General features: G+C 38.5%; 1 non-coding gene across 1 annotated transcript; it reads right to left on the bottom strand.

Annotated features, from left to right (window-relative positions):
- Positions 1-9,330: 9,330 nt before the first annotated feature.
- On the bottom strand, positions 9,331-9,412 carry trnal-uag (transfer RNA leucine (anticodon UAG)). The gene has a single exon. It is a non-coding gene; the product is annotated as a tRNA-Leu (tRNA).
- Positions 9,413-10,243: the final 831 nt, after the last annotated feature.

The raw sequence follows: 10,243 nt of genomic DNA, 5'->3' as shown, positions 1-10,243 counted from the left end.
AATAATTAGAAATATGGAACACAACCGTTGTTCTCCAAGAAGGAAAGCTGTTTAACGCTGACGTCACTCCTTTTTATTTAACCCAGATTGTGAAGACAACTCCACCCTATCAAAGGTAAATGTTGCACAAAAGTTGGAAAGCACACTCTGAATCCATCTGTACTGTATATTTGATTCCGCGATCCGTTCAAGGCTGCTTGGTGCTTTTGCAAGCAAGTCATTTCAGGGAAGAAACTCACTTTAGAGAACTACTGGTGCATTTTCACTCATTGAATTTGATCTTTGTACTCTCTTTTCATTCTCAGCTATAATATTTCAAAATTACAGTTCGGATTTGTTGGAAAACTTCACAGGCATTATTAAGTTAGGACTGTACAATTGTATTTTAATATCTTGGTATATTTACCTTCATTTTAATATGGATTTAACCATAAATGTTGTACTTTTGTTGTACATTTTAACTGAGGACGCACGACGACTATTATACCTTGTGATACAGATGCAGCCATTCAAAATGAGCGGTAAAAACTCGTGGTACAGTAACCAACCCGCAGGGCACCATAGGGCACCGCAGGGCAAGTGATTGGCTGGCCAAAATGACCGACAGGGGCACTCGTGGTGCATTGGTTGGTAGTGAAAAGATTTAATCATTTAATGTCTTTACTGTGCACATTTCAATCTGCTTAGTTTTGAATATTTATATGGAATTTTACCACTAAAGGGAAATTTTAGTAGCTGAGCATAAAAAGAAGAGGCGCATAACGCATCTGAAGGTCATAAACAATATTAATTTAGGAACATAAACATTACTGTATGTACATAAACTGTACTGTGTATGGCTGCTCTTGATAGTTTAAAGAAAAAATACACACCAGTCTTCCATTTCTCCCTAAACATCTTAAGCATGAAAGTTTTATGAAACGGTACCCAAATATGTGATTGCTGTATAGAATGAATTTTAATTTTTAAAAATTATTTAACACGAAAATTAAGCTGTTTACATCTTCCGCCTGAGAACAGTCACCCATTGCTACCCAACGCAGAAACACAGCCACTAACTAGCAAAGAGAGGACATTAGCTAGCCAATATGATAAAGAAATAAATGATTATTTTGTTTATTTCTTTTGCACGTTTATTTGAACATTTCCATCGATTGTACAAGTACTTGGAAACTGTCCAATCCCTAGTTCATCAAGCATTTACCGGTCTGGCGCCGGTCTGTGTCTTCTAGGATATAATGCCAGCGAACTCTTGTTTTTATGTCCACTATAACTACGCTGGGCAAACGTTCCGAGGTCAAATTCTTCCAGCACGGGGGTACCTTTAAAATGGAGACGACGGCACCGAAATTTTTTGGCGCGCCTTCTCTTTAAAGCCCTGGCCAAATATGAAGACAGTATGTACAGTTATAATTCAAATGGAATTAAAAACTACACATCCCAGTTACCATGGTGGTGCTTGTGATCATTGCGTTTAACCAACGAAACAGGACGCCCCCCCCCCCCCTCTCTGGGTATCTGATTTGCCGCCATCTTTAACTGTTCGGTGTCCGAATCGGAGTAGCTACGCGTACGAAATAAAGTTAATCCCAACTACAAAACATATATTTTTGTGGTAAGAGGGTGCAAAACATCAGTATTTACTGCTATTAATTACTGTACGATTAATAGTTGAAATCTGAGCCTAGATATAAAGTTAGGTATAAAGTTAAAATCTCGACAAAGCAATGTAGGAAATACAGAGAAAATAAATCCTTTCTGACATCTAAAATCAGTTTGGATCAAGGTCTCTAAAACGAACAAGAAAAAGAGGATTTTCGGAGGGCAATTACACTGTGTTTATATAGAATAACTGATTTATGAGCAATCTAATTTCTTGTTCGTTTAAAACAGTGAAATGTCAGCTGCAAAAGATCGCACCAGAAACAGCACTCTCTCTGCCTGTCATAGACGTTCAGGAAAGGCTGAATGAAGTCATGTCAAGTACAATAATTCGGTCATCAATTATTGGACAGTATATAAGGAGGATAAGGATTTTGAAGTTGACTCGAAATCTGATAGGTAACCAGTGCAAGGACTTGAAAACAGGTGTAATGCATCCCTGATAGGATTCTTGCTGTCATATTCTGAACATATTGAAGATTGCTAAGTGTGGATTTAATTTCCCCAGTGAACAGGATGTGCATTTATTAATTCTAGAAAAAAAGCCTTTCTTGATTTCTCTAGTTCTTAGTTTCTCTAGTTCCATTTAAAATAAACTATTATTCCACAATGCAGAGTATTACATGGCCAGTATTTACAAATGATATTTGTGATTTAAAGAAATTAACACAAGCAGCTTTTGGAGATTTAAGTGTTGGCTGAGTTATTGCAGGATAAAAGACTAGAGATGTTGGCAAGAAGAAGATAATTTGGGGAAAGCTGAGGAATACACTTATAACAAGAAGACTTCCTAATGGGGTTAGGCATACTTTTAATGAAGATGATGAAGTTAACAGACTATATGTTTACATAGATACTGAAATAAGGATTTGTATTTTAGATTATGTGTAGTTGCTGGCATTGAACTGTGTGTTGGATGTACATGAATTGAAGGAATGGGCAAACATAGCTGATGCGGATCCACAGAGCCAGCATTTTAAGATGTTTATAATTAGAGGCAATTTGTTTAAATAACTAGGTATGGATACTGATGTGCAAGAGAGGTGGAAAGGCTGTTTCCTTAAACCAGCACTATAAAATATTTTATTCTCAGTGAGATGCTGCCATTTCATAGTGGGTTTCTAACACTGTGTATAGTTCCATCCACACAGTGCCTTTACTTCCATTTCTAATCTCTTTATCCAGTACAGAGGATTTGGAGCCTATCCCAGTAAGCAACGGACACAAGGCAGAATACACTCTGGACATAGCGCCAGTCCATCACAGGACAGACAGACACAAACACACACACCAGGGCCAGTTTTCCCATAAACCAATTAACTTACCAGTATGTTTTGGAGTGCGAGAGGGAGTCATATCACACATATGGAGAAAAACCATGTAACCCAGAGAGAACATGTAAACCCCACACACACAGGATGGCAGGAATTGAACCTAGGACCCCAGTGCTGCATGAAAGCAATGCTAACCACTTCGCCACCATTATAAATGGATGGATATCTTAGTTATCTTTCTAGTTCACAGGTTTGCATGCATAATTTAATTTTGAAAGCCACTGAGACATCAGGTACTACTGTTGTATTTATGAAAAAGAAACAAAACAAAAAACATACTAACAACTGTGCCATCCTACTCCTTAGTTAATACATTTTATTATTCATTAACAGTAAACATTGTTAGCAAAATATTTTGAATTATATTTAACCCTATTTTTTCTTTAGTTTTGTATTTAACTTATTATATGATAGTCAGACTTAATGTATATTTGAACAATGAAAATATATTTTTACAAGATTTTACATTAAGCTCTTAAAATTAATATGGTTAACAATAGTAAACTGTAACATGCTGTAACAAGATCAGTTAAACTGCGAAGAAAATGCTTTCAGAGAAAATGTTTCAGGTGTGAAGAACATAGATCTCCAATGCAATTTCAACCAAACCTGTTCCCACACACCCTGCCCCCACTACCATTAGAATATACACAAGGCACTGAAATCTTTCGAGCTAATGATCAGGTGACCCAAGAGAGAGCGAGAGAAACACCAAGGGGTGCGGAACCAGGGAACTATTTACATGGAAAACGGGCGATCTCCCCAGACTGTCCGCCCGTTTCACTGTTACCTGGATACCTCTTTATTTAGAACTCACTAACACTGATTTTTAGTTTAGAAGGATTCAAGTAGGGTTTTAGATGAAAGGCAGCGACCTTAATCAAGCCCAAATCATAACTGAACCCATTCAGAGCCTACATTACATTTTAGCGTTTCATTCTGACCAGAAGACCCTCACACCTGAAGAAGGGGGAGGTGTCTTTCGCTGGAAATCTCGCCTGCTTCTACTTTACGAGTACAACTCCCTCTCTGCCGGAGTGCTGGCTGTGACGAATTATACCGGTTTCACAGGTTTCAATCACAGACCATGTGACATGGGAGTCAGGAAACTAACACACAGCGCCACCGGATTTGATAATGCTATAAAAACGCTATAAAATAATGCGACTAGGCACAGAACAAGTTTACAGCACAGTACAATAATAAATGCTGACCATGACTTTAGAAGCATAAATTGCCTTACACTCAATTTAAACACAAGCTGTCTTTAGCCCTCTAAGCTGGTTCATACAGAAATGTAGAGATCCAGGCTCAGAACACACAGCTTCATTAGCAAATACATATGCATAAAACATACATAAAACTAGAGAAGACGTTTTACAGAGGATGGATTTTTAGAAACATCCCATCAGTGGCATCACTGAAATCAACTCCTAGGTACTGTAACTGTCATGTGGATAGTTTCACAAGAATCAGACAAAGGTTTAAGCATCGCTTGTTCTAGATAAAACTGCAAAAAAAAACCAACAACCCATAATGTACTTCTTTGCGGGTCTGTTTGCCCAAATCATATATTCACAATGTGAAATCTAGAAAATAATATCACGTAACCAAAATCCGCAATATGGAAACAGAACCTGTGTAATTGTTGATAGATGATGTACTCGTAACATTTTTTCAAGACGAACTACAACATTTAAAAAATGACTTGTATGTACTTGATATCTCTAATCAATCCACGGGTCCCAGCACAAAACGAAAGTAAAACGCATACCATTTTGCGCTTCTTATTAGTTGCTCAAAAGTAATTTGACCGTATGAAATGCATAATATAAACCTAGAAACATATACGTGAGCAGTACTTAAGCACTGTAGTATCGGTGTTAAGACATACCTCTCAAATACTGTAAATCAAGTTAAAAATATCTCAAGACCGATTCTGGTCATAATGAAACCATGTTTCCTGTATGTTTTCTTTAAAGTACTGAGACCAACCATATACTGTATGTTTATGTTCCAAAATTAATATCGTTTATGGCCTTCACACGCGTTGCAGTATGCTCCTATTCTTTTTATGCTCAGCTACTAAGATTTCCCTTCAGTGATAAAATTAGATATGAATATTCAATACGTAAACGGGCACAGTTAAGACATTAAATATACATATACATACTGTATACAGTACAGTTTTCATACAGTAATATGTTTATGTTCCTAAATCAATCTCTTTTATGAGCATGTGAAAGGCATGGTGAATCGATTCTCAAAAATTACTGTACTTTGCATGATTGGAAACAAATGCGTGATTGCGAAATGCTGTGGTGTTACTTTTACAAAGACGGTCAATGAAAAAAAGAATGTTGACCAGGGCAATACTTTGAGTTTACACTTACAGCTTGTCCAAGGTCATTCATTATTAGTACTATTAGTAATATCTTCGTTAAAGACTTTGATGGCCACAGCTCAAACATGAGAGGTTGAGCTTTATTAGCTCCACCTTGCGGAAATTCCGGATACTATTATTTTGCTTGTCGTATTATAGGAGAATTTACGGTAACTCGCGGTATTTACCGGTAGCTTGCGGTAGACTGCGTACAGCGTACCGCAAAATAATGCGGTATCGCCCACACATTTTGAATGGCTGCATCTGTACATGCAAGACATCTGTAAACGAAGATGTAATTACAGTCAAATTGGCAATTAACAGAAAACCACAATTGTATAATATTATTTCTCTATGTCGATGATCAGTTGAAGGATTTGAAGAAACAGCAGCGATAGCAGGTGATTTTGGTTTTGAACCCATCTTTACACCTCAATAATCCATTTGTCCTCGAAAAAAGAAAAGACAGGCATGTTTTGAGTCTCATAATGATCATCTTCTCGATCCAAAGAAACATATAAATTTGATTCCTTCCGTAGTATTTTGGATTTTCTTACGAAGATCTCATGAAGTATTGCCAGGATCTATATTTAGCTTTCGGTAGCGATAACACTGCTGATATTGATTGAGTAGAAATCTATGATGTATTGACAACTTTATCTGAAGCGAGAAGTCCTAGAACGCTGCCTATGAAGTGTTAGGATTCATACCAAGATATATTTTTTGTTTTCAACCCAAAATGCTGCTATTGCATTACACATTATATGAACATTACCAGTTTTGGTAGCTTCTCTGCATGATTTTTCAAAACTGAAACTAATTACAAAATTATTTAAGATCAACCATGACAAAAAATTATAAATCAGGACTAATATTAATATCAACTGATGTTACTACAGAAAAAAAATATTTAACTGAAATATTAATAAGACTATGCAAGCCTAAAAAGTAGAACAATTAAATTTATATAACTTTTTTTTTTTGAGAAATGGGCTCACACACCGGAAGACACTAACGTTTCTCTTCGTTAGAGTATGTGAATAACAGTTTAACCCAAAATGTTTGGAGTCCAGAGGGAGGACTTGCTCGCTGAATGATCTCTCAAGAAATCCCTGGTGAGATTCAACAGGTGTTTTCTTCAACAGCCACTAAAAGTCTGATGACCTTCTCTGGATTTCCTGAATATGACGTTCAATTAGTTCAAATCATTTGGTAGTTAACAGAACGAAATGCTTTGGAGGTACATTTAAAACAGCAGAGCAAGACTGTAGCACTTCGTGTGTGACTGAATTTAATTGTGTAAACCTGGCTCTCTATGAACAGGAGCAAAGAGTTTTCACTCAACAGAAGATTGCGATGAGAGCACAATAACATAAGACATCTGGAAATGCCAGGGAGTGAACTCAGGACTTCATCCATGAAAAGCACGCACTTTACCACTAAGCTACATCCCCTACGGCACAGATGTGTGATCAGGTAACACATCTCCTGAAACTTTCATTCGAGATAGGAAGCGTGCTCTTAAACACCAAAACACTCAAAAAGGAAGAAGCAGATCTCTGTACACAAGACGGTAGTGCGATATTAGAATTTCTGAGTTCTTGACGGATTCAAGCTCCTTCTCAGAGGTCTTTGCTCCCCAAATAACTTTGTATCTGAGGAAGAGCACCACGGAAAAAACCCAACTCAACAAGAGAGCGCGTTGGTTGCTCTTGCTCTTAATGCAAGGAGCTGTTTTTTTTTTTTCCTCGCAATAAGCATTATTAACCAGAAACAGCAGCACAGGTAGGTCGCATTTGTGATTATGTCACTTCTCTGCTTCAGCAAGGTCAATAAAAGACTCTGAAAGTAGTAAAGCAAAACTGAACTCAAAATCATATTAGGAATTCTGAGTGATATCTCCATACAGGTAATCCAATAAGAACGTTGAAATATTTGAATATCATCTCTCTGTATATTGCGCTGCTTTTTACCCAGAGTAAAACTATTGGATTGAAAGAATGCTAACCGCTGGGTTAAAATGTATAGTTGTTATTTGGAGAAATCTGTAAACTCGTGATCTTATATGTTTTAAAAGACAGCACAGGAAAAAACACACACACACAGGTACTAATACACGAGGATACATTTATTAATACATAGAATATGCATATAAACCTAACAGATCTTATCGAGAGGGTTATCAGAATACAAAAGGTATATATTCAGTCAGTTACAAAGAGTTACATATATCAAGAGGACATACGTTCTGTATATAATTCATTTAGACCGTTTCGTAAATGCACTTGGTTATAACTTCTACATTGGATACTCAAAACAAGTACATAACTCTTAGGAATTAAATTGATATTAACTGGTTGGAATAACAATTGAATTCTCGAGTTGTAATGCATTGAAGTTGAATACTCATCCAATCTCTGGGGATTCAGATCTCCTGCGGGCACAAAAAAAATGTTGTAGGCTGTTGCTATCCAATCCGCGCTCTCTGGCTAGGTGCCAGACTGTGCTGTGCAGCTTGCGACGGTGCGCTGCTGATGCTCACTGACCGGCTAGTTAGTGTTGGCTTTAACTAGCAAAGTTTGTGCACAGGAGAAAAGATGACTGTGGATCCCAGCAAGTCAGGAAAAGGACCGGTTTGTTCCCGATGAAGAGCTAGTTCTGAATAGTGATTCAGCTGTCCACAGTTCTGACCTGTTCACGAGGCCTGCTGCTGGTGCTAACCTCGGGTGGATCCTCTGGTTACTCTCTGCCAACCTCCGCTCTAGACTCTTAGAACAAAGGAAAGTTCTGGCACTCGGACACACTGGCCGTTCGGTTGGTGTCCAGGCTGAGTCTCAGGATGGTCAGGAGGCGCGCTGCGAGAATGTCCTGCCCTTGGGAGCCTTCTGCTCCTGGGCCGTCCTGCCCTGGAATTCTCCTTTGAATTCCCTTTAGAAAAGTCCACAGAACCCTCCCCAGAATCTTCCTGAATCTCTCAGGCTCTCTGTGTTGCCTGTTTTTACCTGGAGGAACTTCAGCTCATTGATTGGCTGAAAGTTCCATGGGCATCAGAGTCCCATGTGGGTTACTCGGCCCTACCAGTCCCTGATTGGTTGATCAAGGTGAGATATGAGTCACATACTCCTGACACTTAGGAATGCAGTCCAGATGTCCATCTGGCACTCCCTAGACAGATAGGCGCCAATGGATGACCATTGATCATGATAGCCAGGCTTAGCTAAGTGCATCCCCCTTTGGGAGCTGTCCTAGGAAACCTTATCAAAGGAAACCTTAAATCAGCCTGCATGAATAGTTTCTCTGTGGCTGCACCACAGAGATGAACAGAGCGATGAGGCCTAATTTGGGAAAGCTCAGAAACACTTAATTCTGCCTTATTAATAAGCCTCGCCGCTACACCGAGCTAATTGATAAAGCCCACCCAGTGGATACTCTAGCAGAACGTCAAAGAACATTCACCTTTGTACCCAAAGAAACCACAGGAACAACATCAGGAAGCACAATCAATTGCCCTTTTAAATCTTTCCTGTAAGGTATGCTATGTGAATTCATGAAGTTAATCCTCTGATCTCTTTTGAGCACAAACAAAGTATTTCTGATGGAGCGCTATGTTCAAAGATTTAATAAGCTTTACCCCTGCCAACGATTCGGCGTGAAGAATTAAAAGTTTCACAGACAAAAGCAGCTCAACACCACAGCCAATATTACAGTAAATGTAAATGTACTAAATGTATACTATCATGTGCACTGCCAGAAAAGTGATCTCGGCAGACGTTGTTCCCTACATAAAGCTGAACGTGCCAAAGAGAATTTCTGTAGAGAAAACAAAATATTTTTTCTGCCTTGATGTTAAGCTGACAGCCTGTCTTTTAGAAAGTCTATCTCTAAACACCTACGCAGCCTAACAAAAAGCACTTTTACTGATCGTATTGCAGGTCTTAAAACATTAACATTTGGCAGCAGTGGGATTCAAACCCACACCCCCAGAGAGACTGGAGCCTAAATCCAGCGCCTTAGACCGCTCGGCCACGCTACCTTCCCATGCTTAGCTTCCTCACATTGCTGGCTTGGGAAATGCCGGGGGCTTCAGCTCTTGTCGTTGGATCTAATGATATCATGTGGAAGTGACTGCACCTTTATCTTCCGAGATGCTTTCAATAGCACAAACGCTACTTTCACCGGCACAACCAGCAATAACGAAGGAGGTGGGTTTCATCCTTTGTGCTGTTTATAGGGGTGCAACTCTACAGTGATCTACTGACTTGAAGAGCAAAAATCAAAATCCTCTGCTACTACAGTTGCTTTTTTCATAGTTTCTTCAAATCCTTCATTTGAACGTAGATTTTGAAGGATATTGATGATAATACCACATAAATTGTGGTTTTCTTATGATTGCCAATTTTTTTTCAAATACCAGCCTTTTTTACAGTTCCTTGCGTGTTTCACAAGGTATAATAGCCCTCCTCGCATCCTCAGCTAACATATTTTAAAATTACAATAGATTATACAGCATGCATGTTTACATTTATATTAAAATTAAAGTAAATATACAAGAATACATACAGTGCTAACCCAATAATTCTTGTCAGGTTCTCCAACAAATCTGCGTTGTTATATTAACATGTTTCAGCTGAGGGTGCAACAGGAGTATAAATTAATTTTCCCGCCAGCCATTCAAAGACCAAATTCCATGAGTGAACATTATTTTCTCAGAAGTTGCCGGCATTGGACTTTGCCGGTGGTGTTGAATTATGTCCACAACTGTTGTAGTAGTTCCTTCTTGAAATTCGACACATGCAAAGCATTCGTAATATCATAGGTGTTAAAGTTCGCTGAGTCTATTCGAGTCATGGTGTGTATCCCTGCC

The sequence above is a fragment of the Lepisosteus oculatus genome, unplaced genomic scaffold (genome assembly GCF_040954835.1).
Source record: "Lepisosteus oculatus isolate fLepOcu1 unplaced genomic scaffold, fLepOcu1.hap2 HAP2_SCAFFOLD_277, whole genome shotgun sequence".
NCBI classification, from domain to species: domain Eukaryota; kingdom Metazoa; phylum Chordata; class Actinopteri; order Semionotiformes; family Lepisosteidae; genus Lepisosteus; species Lepisosteus oculatus.
This window is presented reverse-complemented; position numbering and strand designations above follow the sequence as displayed.